General features: G+C 43.6%; 1 protein-coding gene across 2 annotated transcripts in view; it reads left to right on the top strand.

Annotated features, from left to right (window-relative positions):
• Positions 1-12,359, top strand: part of TFEB (transcription factor EB) — a 73,225-nt gene that overhangs the window by 19,701 nt on the left and 41,165 nt on the right. The window lies entirely within an intron of this gene.

The raw sequence follows: 12,359 nt of genomic DNA on the forward strand, positions 1-12,359 counted from the left end.
TAAGAAAAATGAGAAAATCAGAGAATTTGAAAATGATGGCTTCTACCAGCCCTAGCTGCAAGACAAAAATCCAGCAGCCACTAGAAAATCTGGACCAGATGCATAGTAAGGCTGACTAACTACCTAAATGGAGGCTATGATCATTGCAATTAGCAAGTAGGCAATTAGAACTGCCATACACCATAAGCTTTTTTTTGAAGTGGCTGTCCTGCGGTTAGCAATCATGAAAGCAGAACGGATCCTGACATCTGCAAAAATATTTTGGAAGCCCAAAATGTACTGGTACAGTACGTGTATTGGCAAACTAGCATATGTTAAATGGCACATGCTGCTGGTGCGAACACTATGGTGTAGCTAGCAGCCACATGGGTGGTTGCTGTTAAACCCAGAAACCAAACTGAGACTGGCTTGGGGTTTTTTTTGGCCTACCACATCTACATATAGAAAGTCTTTAGTTCTTAGTGTTCCACAAAGACAGAAAGGGCATAGTGGCACTGTTATAGGAGGCAGGGCTTGGAGTATGTGTCCATCTTGTGTGATTCAATGGAACTTCCAAGTAAAGAAAAAAGGAGAGTATTGCAGCACCTTAAAGACTTAACAAATTTGTGATGACATAAGCTTTTGTGGCCTGCAAGTTGCTTCAGCAGATAAATGATGATAAATAACTGTGCCTAGAGCTCATTTCACATCTTCAATTTATTTATCTGGCTGCAATGGTGTGAATGGGAGGCTTTTTGCCACCTATGCCCATCTCTCTGCCAGAGAGGAACTTCGTAATACAGTTTTCACGATTGTGTGCTTTGTTCAGTACCAGATAAGTATTTGCTGAGGATGCTGTTGAACAATTTGCTGAGGTGGCTGTTAACATAGATACTTCTGCACCCAAAGTTCTATACAGTGTGTTAATTTGTACAAATAGGATAATTAAATTCATTTGCTCCTATCTCTAGAAAGACGGTTAACAATTTCCAAAGTGCCATTCTGTTGTGCGTTGCCCACCTGCCATGGCTGTTGTTTGAATCAGAATCGCCTGAATTAGAGTTTGTGCTGGTATGCCACAGTACCCTAGATGTTTGATAGTTCTAGCAGTGTTTTCAACTGTTGATAGTGCAAACCAAAGAGATGTTGGGCCTTCCAACGGTACTTGCATGGTAGTTTGAAAAAACTGATGTTTCACTTTCCTCAGACAGCTAACAGTGATTTCTTAAAAAAAATATTGAGTTGTCCGATTATTTCTGTCATTGACAAAAGACTTTAATCCAGGAGAAGCTTCTGTTAGCAGAAAGGGGTGTGTGAGGTAATTTTTCACTGATGCTCTTGCTGCCATCTGCTCCAGAATATCTGTGGAGGGGACAGTGTGGAAGGTAGTATGAGACACTATAGGAGAATTTATAAACATCTCCCCAACCTAGCTTCAGGCAACAGAAGTCTCTGCTGGTTCAAAGAGCCTTCTGTCATGGAGGATACAACTGGATCTGTACATGCTGCCATGATGAACAGGAAGCCATGAAAGAGTCAGAAGCTGCAAAGAGGAAGCTACTACTTAAAGGCACAATAACCCTGAAAGCCGTGTATAGTGTTTTGCCTGCTCATACTGAAAAGGCTTGCACTACAATTGTGCTGTGAATAATAGGGGGGAAATCACCAGGGGGACAGGACAACAATACCACAGAAAACAATGGAATGCCACTGCTCGATAATTATGCCATTTGTGTTTTTGTTGTTGCTTATAAACAGTGAGTGAGCAAGGAATGACAATTTCAGATGAAACTGCTAATGCAGAAGGCAAGCAGCCAACCACATCCTTGTATTCCAATAGCTGGCATCTCCCAATCTAAGGGAATGGGATACGGATACAGGATAGAATTTGCTGAGTTTGCTTTGTCTCAAGAGGACATAGATTTGCACAGAATTTACATATGCTAATTTTAGATGAATAGATGCAAATTTAGAAATAATTGGTATAATTTAAATAGAAATATTGTGCATCTCATCATAGTGTGCCTGCTCAGTCTTCTGTCCAGGTACTAACTGTTGATGGCCCCTGAACTTTCTTCTCATGGTTCTTTATCTTGAAACTAGGCTTGGACAGCCTTTTGCCTCTGTAAAGCAGGACAAAAATCTATCATTTGCCCGACAATAAATGTTGGAAATGTAAGGTACATTCTGAAGGTACATTCTTTCACCTCTGGTGGACGTGCCCAAGGATTAAGGCTTTCTGGGAAATAATATATAATGAATTGAAAAAGGTATTTAAGTATACCTTCTTGAAGAAACCAGAGGCCTTTCTCCTGGGCATAGTCAGCCAATTGGTGCCAAAGAAGGATAGAACTTTTTTTATGTATGCTACAACAGCAGCAAGAATTCTCACTGCAAAGTATTGGAAGACACAAGATCTACCCACTTTGGAAGAATGGCAGATGAAGGTGATAGACTATATGGAATTGGCAGAAATGACTGGCAGAATCCGGGACCAGGAAGAAGAGTCGGTGGAAGAAGATTGGAAGAAATTTAAAGATTATTTACAGAAATATTGTAAAATGAATGAATGTTAGAATGATGTTGGATAGAAATTAAGTGGTTTCTAGCTGTAATGCTTTAAGAGAATTTGAAAAAAAGTTTATAAATGGGTAAAAGCTTAATGGCAAGGATTTGCTGAACTAATAAATCTAAGTGGAATACAAAAAAGGGAGGTATGAGGAGGTCCGGGGAAATAAGCTTAAGGAAAATAAGAAACGGAAAATTAATGTGTTTTTAACTGTTTTTATTTTGTATTTTTCTTTTTTCTTTTTCCATTTTTTACTGTAATATGTTAAAAAATCTCAATAAATATCTTATATAAAAGAACAAAACAAAAACAAATCCAACTAACTTGTTCCATCAGCATAAGGATTTCTGCATGTGCAATGGAACTTCTTTTTACCCCCTCTTTTTACTCTCTGTCCTCCCTAAATCTGCTCTGGAGGGTTGGGAATAACCCCAAATTTAGTGGGGCAGGTGGGTGGAGTGGGGAATTCCGCTGTACAAGCAGAAATCCTTGTGCTGACTGAAAGAATTACTTGGAGACTGCCCATGGCCATCCTATACCAAACGGAACTAGAAGCAGCAACCTTGTCCAGCGGTGAACCTTGGGGTCTCAAATGTCGGTGGCACCCTCACCTCTCACCTTCCATTCTACATCATTGTTGTGGCTTCTCCTGCAGCACCCTCGAGGCTCTGCACCCAGTGCGACCAAACCGGTTATGATTCCCCAAATCCACCTCTGCCTTGTCACTCACTCATGCTGTGTTACCTCCATTCAGGGGCTTTCAGCCTCAGTCTGCGTTTCTTGGTTTTCCTTTTCTGGCAGTCAACAGTCTCTTCCTGCACAGAGGAGGAGGCATGGCTGCAGGAAAAACAGGGAAAGATGTTTAGCTGAGGAGCCATGCTTATCTGCTTGCAGCAAAAAATGAAATGAAAACCACTTGCTCTCAGACGACTGCTCCAATTCTCCCTGGCTGGTGGCAGCACTGAGTAACCCCCCCCCCTCTTGGGTTATAAGTGATGCACCCCTTCACGTGTGCATCCTTGTGTCACAGGGATTTTATTGCAGCAGGACGGCAGAGGAGAAATAGTTTGTTTACTTAGATTTTGGCTTGGCTGTGCAATCATATAGTTGTTGGTTTTTAAGCATGATCAAAAATTTGGGCTTTCAGGGGAGGGGACAGTGAGTGATTAATATGTTACAGGACTTGGGCAATCTTGGATGCCCTGGGCAAATTGGGGACAGTGGAACAGATGTTAATGTGCATTAGTTTTTAGCATGACTGCTAAGTGGAAACAAGGCTGACTTTTTTTGCACACAAATCTGGCAAGTGGCTCAGCTGGACCAGGTAGGCAATCCTGTCTGTCGGCAATCCTAAGCCAAAAATAGGCACTAGAATTCTCTATAATGTGCCAAGGTTCTTCAGTGCACAAGGCAATGTGGAACGGATTCCATAAAGAACTGAAACCCCCTGGCTTAGATGGTACCTGCACAGCAGTTTTCTAGACAAAAGCCATGCTCAATGTACTTGGTGTATTATTTTTTTTTACCATTTATTCTCCTGAAACATCACAGGTTTGTGTGTGGAAGGGGTGAAGAAGCTTCAAGGAGTGTGTGTCTCAGGTAGCCAGGGATTTTATTGACTTCATAGCATTAGGATATGCAATGGTGGAAAATGAGGTCTGCTGCTCATATAGGTCTTCCTACTTCATTTTGGGGGCTTTATCTTTCAGGATCTGCCACCCACCCAGAGCGGTAATGTTTTCACTGTACTGAATATCTGAGCTGCTTCTGACTATGGTATTTCAAGCATGGAAAGGAAAACATTTGGCCTCTGACCCAACTGCTTGTTAACAACACAGCAGCCTACGTTGCTGAAATGCCGCAGCTAAAACAGTCCTGGTGATTCAGTTGCTCATTGGCCTTACCATTCAAACTCCTGCCCTTATTTGCAACGCTTCTCCAATCTGCAGAGGCTGTGGAGCTGCTGCAGTGACTATTAATGGGCTGCTTCTCCTTTTTGAGCCTGTGTGTCCTTGTCACAGAGACTAAGGGCCTCGATGTCGCCTCTGTCTTCTCTCCATTAGCTTGGTCAAAACAGATAGGGCAGAACTTCACAGCTTGCTGTTGTGCTCACAAATGTTTAAAAATTAGGAGCTACCTGACCCTGTTGCGCTGGTAGGAAACGTCAATGAGAAGATCAGCAGCATCAGACAAATGTCCGTGATAGACAGTTTGCCTGTTGCTGCCAATCTTCTTGTGCAATGTGTAGTCACAAGAGAACACTGAGTGTGGTCTAGGGCACACTTTCACACAGATCACAGTTCATGTGATACAACTATGAGACTCAACAGGCCTAGCCAGTGTCTTACATGAATTTAACACTCTCCCTTATCCTCAGCAGGCAAGCAAATGTGGAGAAGAGTTTCTGAAGTTGCATAAAGGTGGTTTTTGTTTTGTATTTTAAACTACATTAGTCAGACCTAAAGCAGTATTGGCTCCTCGTTTTCGGCAAGATGCTTTCAGTGAACTTACCCTCCTCAGTGCTGTTGCTGCTATCTGTCTGCATGCTGTCTTCCTTTGAGTCCAATCAGCTAGTCATGGAAAGCTGGGAGGATGCTCCACCAGAAAGCTAGACAAGAACTTTATTCTCTCTCTTAAATGATGCAAAACAGGGGGGAAAACAACCACCCAAAACTCCTGATTTTGTCCAGATGCAACTAAGTTCAGTTCTACCTTGTGATATAACTATGTAACAATGCTGATTTTTGTTTAAAGAAACAATTAAAAAGTCACAGGTGAAACTTCGGTTAGTTGAAATATTCAGCCGCTCATTTCTAAATCTTGAGAAGCATTCTGAATGACACAAGTAGAGCGAGTGATGATCCGAGACACAATATTGCTATCTGTTGTACCAGGTGGTTGATGGAGAATCTCAGGAGGTGAACTTGGGTTTTGAGGTGCTGCTTGTGGCATTTGGTCAGCACTTGCCCACACAGGAGGCAGTCCGAAGCAGCTGCTGGGGTTGTGTAGCAATGGCAGTGGCAGCAGTTTCTTCTCTTGAGTTCTGGCAACATCTTGCTGGAAGCCACTGCCGCATGAACCCAGGAAGTGAGGCTTCAGCGGGGGGGGGGGGGGGAGGCGACACCTTTGGCTGGGGTCCATCAACTTCCTATTTCACCTCAGGTGACGAAATGGGACAGACTACCCCTGCATTTGGTGACTGTACTTCTCAGAGTTAGGAAGAAGGTGTTTGTTTCCATTAAGTAATTCATGCTCAGTCTCAGGAGAATATAATTTGGGTGTTTCATCCCACCTCCCTTGTATAGGAGCTGGTCTCTTCTTCATCAGTTTGTATATAAACTTTCTCTCCAGGCTCCAAATGAAGTAGCTCTCATAATGAGTTGCTCTGGTTATATAAAGGCTCATAACCTCTCATAGCTTTGTAATATGAAGAAGCAACTTTTTCCAGGTCAGGTCATTTGGGAATAAGATTCTTATCTAGGGTTCGAATGAGTGTCCTGCTTTCCTATTAGCAGCTCTGCTGGGCTACATCCAGAAGCTGTTGGTGGTGGTGTTGACCTGCAGCTTAAAAGAGCAACATGTAGGTCATTCTGTCTCAAGATTTTCTTTGCCATCTCTACTGCTGTCTCTGCTCACTGTTTGCTTGAGGATAGTGATGGCTAGTGGCAATGCTGCAAAATCTGTAAGGCGTCTGGAATGACTGGAATTCTGTTACTACAAACTGGAGTTTCAAATGCAAGTTCATCTGGAATGCCAAAATGAACAAAAGTCTTTCTTTCGTTGTGCACTAATGCTGTGGCAGTTACTGCAAGGCAAAGAGCGTACCTCAATGCACCTTGAATAGTAGTCTACAACAACCAAATACAGTGGTACCTCAGGTTACATACGCTTCAGGTTACATACGCTTCAGGTTACAGACTCTGCTAACCCAGAAATAGTACCTCGGGTTAAGAACTTTGCTTCAGGATGAGAACAGAAATTGTGCTCCAGTGGTAGCAGGAGGCCCCATTAGCTAAAGTGGTGCTTCAGGTTAAGAACAGTTTCAGGTTAGGAACGGACCTCTGGAACGAATTAAGTACTTAACCCGAGGTACCACTGTAGTGTCAACCTTCCCGTTCACACAGGTTGACTGCTAGCTTTCCAAGGCCTTTCAGATAAGGGTGCGATAAAAGTTCCTCCCATTGTTTTGATTTATTTCTTCTGGAGTACTAACAGGATAAGGTTTTGTTTTTTCTATCATTTCCAATACCGGCCACAATACTGTGTGCTTGATTTGCTTGTCGCATTTGGTTAGATATGATTTCCCTGGTGATAAAGAAGATTTATTTCCTCCTAGATTGCGGTTCAGTGTTACAGTTCTGTTTTGTTATGAGGCCTTCCAATTCACTCAGTTGTGCACAGGCAGCAAAGTACTTTCTAGTCGACTTAGAAGCATTGCTGAGATGCTTAGGCCATCCTGATCTGATTTAATTTAAGACTTTTTGATGTTCTGGATTTCCATGAGCAGCTGCATTTGAAGAAGTATCTTCAGATCCTGGTAGAGAAGTGTGCAAAGCATTAATGTAAGCTTTAACTTCCTCCATGTGGTGCTTTGTGTTTAGGCAAAAGCAAGCAGATCTTTCTTTCCCTTCAGGATTATTAAGCTGAAGTTCACACTGGTGCACGGAACTGTGCCATTTTCTTTGTGTTGTTAGAAGTTTGTGAGTTTAAAGTTGACTTCTGACACCATATCAATGAAAGCTTAAGAAGACACCCCAACCAGGAACCGAGACAATAATTTAATTGTCTCTCTTTCGGCTCCAAGGCAGAAGAGCAACAGAAGGTGCCTAACTAAACCCAGATATAACAAAGTCCAGTGCCACCTGGTGACAGAACTACATCATTACACTATCCATACACTGTCCAGCCACCCAGAGGGACGGGGTTAAGCAAGCAGGGGTATATGTTTCTCCTCCTCCTTGCTTCTGACACTGATTGTTCACTTAGAGGGGGAAACTGAACAGGCAACAACAATGAGGACGGTGGGTGGCAACAGGTTCCTTGTTCAGGTGTGGGCTTCGACAGGTGCCCAGTGGTACCAAACTCTAGACCTGATAAGTGGTGCTGGGGGGAGGGGGTAGTGCCCTTGCTGACAAGTAGTCCTGCATATCTAGACCCCTATAGGAAATTTTAGCAGAGCCACATACATTTAGAAATTAAAATAAGGCTGAAATCTTAAGCATGCTAACTTGAAAGTTAACTTTGTCACACAATACAGTGGTACCTCGGGTTACATACGCTTCGGGTTACATATGCTTCAGGTTACAGACTCCGCTAACCCATAAATAGTACCTTGGGTTAAGAACTTTGCTCCAGGATGAGAACAGAAATCATGCTCTGGTGGCGCGTCAGCAGCAGGAGGCCCCATTAGCTAAAGTGGTGCTTCAAGTTAAGAACAGTTTCAGGTTAAGAACGGACTTCCGGAACGAATTAAGTACTTAACCCGAGGTACCACTGTATATAGGACTTGCTCCATAGAATTATGTTTAAGATGGGATACTTAAAGTGTATGTTCCATTATTTCTATTTTAGAAATGTAATGTGGGGCAAAGGCCCCCACCCCCATGAATGCCCTTTGCCCTGTCCTAGGTCGTCTCAATCTTTTTTTTGCCACCCTAGCACCACCACTGTTCTGAATGCTGGTGAATGTCAGGTCACAGCCGAATACTCATCAGCCCTAGGTAATGAACTTTCTGCTTAGGGGATGCTAGCGCATTGGGGAAGGGCCGTAGCCTAGAATAGACTAGTCTCCTTCCTGATGTGCTAGCTTTTCACAGGCAGGGTATTTTTAACGTGGGATGAGTATTCAGGCATGCAGTTCCCTCTCCACCCGCCCACCTGCCGCCTTAAGTGGTAAAGTAGTGTGAAGACAATAAAGCATTTCACCACAACCCCCCCTTGGAGTGTGAATTTCCCCTAATTATCCCCTTTTTCAAAATAAAAAATTCCTTCCAGTAGCACCTTAAAGACCAACTAAGTTAGTTCTTGGTATGAGCTTTCGTGTGCATGCACACTTCTTCAGATCCCTGAAGAAGTGTATCTGAAGAAGTGTGCATGCACACGAAAGCTCATACCAAGAACTAACTTAGTTGGTCTTTAAGGTGCTACTGGAAGGAATTTTTTATTTTGACTATGGCAGACCAACACGGCTACCTACCTGTAACTATCCCCTTTTTGTTTGTGCAGGACTACCACAGGCCATTTTTCAGCATACACTTACACATGCTTACTCAAGAATAAGACTTGCCATTTTCCAATGGGACTTACTCCCTAGTAAACATGTTTTAGGATTATAGCTTTAGTGCTTGCATGTTACATGGAACATGGAGATGTTTAGGGTGAGGATTGTGGCTCCAGCAAGGACAGTTCCTGCATCTTTTCCATTTGCAAGGGTTGAGTCACAAGTTCCTTTTTATATACTAAAAAATATGTGTGTACACACTTGCACATAGTGATCAGGGGATTTAGAGCCATTGATCCATGTTATCCAAGCTGAGCGAGCTGTGCAGGTTCTGGACCAGTGCCTGGATGCAATGGTGGGATGGATGAGGTCCAACCAGCTGAGGCTGAATCCCGATTGAGGTCCTTTAGGTAGGTGATTATTGTGCTCAGGAATTAGATGTGTAACCTGTTCCAGTTGAGGTTGCATAGTGTGGGGTGCTTCTAGGTCCAGTTAAAGCCACAATATGAAATCATGAAACAAGGGCAGATAAAACAATATAAATATAGAAAAAGAAACAAGCCAGTACAGCAACAAATGAAAACAAGCACTGAAAAGCTACACACACCCAAGCAGGTCTTTAGCAGTCAATGGAACACACAAAAGAGTCAGCACAAGCTGTGTCTCTGAAGGGAGGGCATTCTATAGTTGGACACTCCATAGGCAGACTTGGGAGTATTTCTTCCATAGATAACTTAACTGAGACCTGATTTTCCCCCAGGTGCATCTTTCACAGAGCACATTATTTTTTGAGGTGATAATGGACTGTCAGTGGAGTGAGTGACTTCTGCTGTGCAATGTGACTTTCCCTCTTCTCCCCCTCTGTGCACCCTAAATCTGTTCTGGAGTCCTGCCCCCCTGGATTTGGGGGTGGTGCGGAGTGTGCAGGGGTGAGGAGAGTGGGGACAAGTCCCACCATCCAAGCAAAAGACATTGCGCTCACACACGCATATATTTTTAGATGAACAAAGCCATATATATATATGCACCATTTTATATGCAACTTGCCCTGGGACTTAATGGTGAATGGTGGGCAGGTAAGAAATACTGTAATGAGTAAATAAATAATATTTCTTATGAAAGTGATCCTGCTTGGTGAGAGTTGACATTTACCATGTCAGGTAGCATAGTGTTGTGGTAAGTACCATTTGTTCGTGGCGTGTTTGTGTGCCCTGACAGAGCAATTTTAAAAATGAAATTAATGGGGTTTCACGGTGACCTTACTTTTGACAGTTCCTTGGTAACGAGTTTGTGGGCGTACAACGTCTCACACTTGTGCTGTACAATTTGCACAGTTTTTCTTCCCGATGTTCTCTGCAAGAGCTTTCCTGGCCTCATAGAGTCCTTACCTAATATAGCCCTTTGCATAAGTGTGCACCTGTCACAGCCATAGATTGGAACGGAGGGAATAGGCTGCTCAGAGCTGGTCCCCACCTCTTTCCTTGCCCTGCCTAATTAGTCTGGCTAAGCACGTAGGAGCGCACCAGCCTGCTGTGACTAAATCCTAAATGGAGGGATTCCTTTCTTGTGATGAAGTTTTCAGCAAGTCCTGTCAAGGGCTGGGAAAAGCCTGAGTGTCACTAGCAATCCACTTGGTGCTTTGCCTTTCAGCAAGGGCTCAGGGGGGGGGGATATTGTTTTGTGTTTGTTTCCTTAGGGACCACCATGCAAAAATTGGGTGTTCCAGGCCTTTGGGTCATAGCCATACTTGAGAATGGAAAGAGAGTGCTTGCCTGGCCTTTCATTAGAGTTAGTACAGTATTAGCCTGAGGACTTCTCACTTCTTGGATGCATTAGGGTCAAAGCAGGTTGAAGAAATGCCAGCACCCTGACCACAGGCTGGCAGATCCTGGAGGATCTTGCAGAACTTGATTGAGCAGATTATCTGCAAAGCCACGGCTCACTGTATAGGTGTGGCTTGGTAGATTCATAGCCAGTATCTCTTGCGCTTTCAACATAAAAAACCCTTTCTTTAAAATAAGCAGGTACATAATTGGCTGTGCAAGATACCTGTGGTCTGTCTGGCACTGGTAAAAACCAATGGGAGCTGTGGCCTACTCCAGTCTGTTCAAATTCAGTGGTTTCAGGGAAGCCTCCTTGCATAGAACTGTGTTCTGTGTTTAGTAACTGAAGCCTTCTATGTTTTTCATGGTTATTTAAAGCCTCTGATAAGTGAGGAGCTAAAGATAGGCTCCTCAGCTGGCCCTAGGAACATGTCACAGTGGGAGGCCTGCCTTGGGGGTTCTCTCTGAATCCCAAACACAAAGAGGAAGATGTGGCTCATAGCTTACAAGAGAGGGAGTGTGCTGAGTTTCTCCCTGGCATTGGAAGCCAGCTGGGCAAGCCTTCTCACACAAGAGCCTTATCTTCTTGCAGCAGGGCTTCCTAGAATTTCTGGTTGTGAGCATGAAGGCTCCTGGCACTTATAAGCTGTTAGTGCCAGGAGCCCCCTGTCTCTTGCCTCCCCAGAATGTCGCCTCCCTCCCACACCATGCCCGAATGTGAGACTTCTGGGTATAAGTGAGTCAGTATGTTTATGATCACTGTAGCAGACAGTGGTGATTTTGCAAATGTGAGTGTCTGGGGCAATATTTGCCTCAAAACCATTAGGAGCCCAACTAGCAGTAAAATATTGTTATAGAACTTGTGGGGGGAATCCCCCTAAATACTAAAATTAATAAATGCTAGGATTTGGGGTTATTTGTGATATGAAGGGAGAATGTAAGATGCAAATGAATTCCTGGGTAGCCAAACTAGGGCCTTTAAGAGAGCCATTGCGAGTCCTGAACAAGACAATGGCACTTCTAGCCCCAGGTGTGACTAGAGACTGGAGATTTGGAAGGTTGCCAGGATAACTGCTTTGGGGAAGGGCAAGGGGCTTCTGGGAAGAAGAAAGGGGGAGAAAGAAGGACTGCCTGCAGTGCTTTGGGCCATGCTGTAAGATCTGGACCCCCTCCATGCAGACTGACGGTGTAATTATGTGAATAAACCCATATTTCTTAAAGCTTGACAGTCTCCACCATGTCTTCCATTCTCCAAAGGGACATAGACCCTGTGTGTGTGGCTGTGGCCCCATGTGCTCCTGCCGCTGCTTAGCAGAGGGAGGGATGGGCACTGGGCTTTTATAACAATATATAACAGTGCAAAATGAAAGAGAAATTGAGTTTTTTCTGCATACTGTATACATGTTTAGGATTGTTCTATTAGTGTTGTTCATCAGTCATTATGATGGCCCACAAGGAACCCCCCAAATTCCCTATTAGGGCAAAATGTTGCAAAATAATGTGACATTTTGATTGGATCCAAAGGAAAAGGGAGCAAATGTCCACCAACAATTGTTAGTAGCTGCCCTATGTACAGTGGTACCTCACAAGACGAAATTAATTCGTTCCGCGAGTTTTTTCGTCTAGCGAATTTTTCGTCTTGCGAAGCACGGTGTCAGAAAAGTTTTGGAAAAGCTTCAAAAATCACCAAAAACCTCAAAAAAGGCAACCACACCACGTTCTATGAGTTGCTCCTTGAAGTCAAGTCGCAACTGTATTAACAGTGTTA

This window comes from Podarcis liolepis (assembly GCF_965112155.1).
Source record: "Podarcis liolepis genome assembly, chromosome: 6".
In the NCBI taxonomy this organism is placed as follows: Eukaryota; Metazoa; Chordata; class Lepidosauria; order Squamata; family Lacertidae; genus Podarcis; species Podarcis liolepis.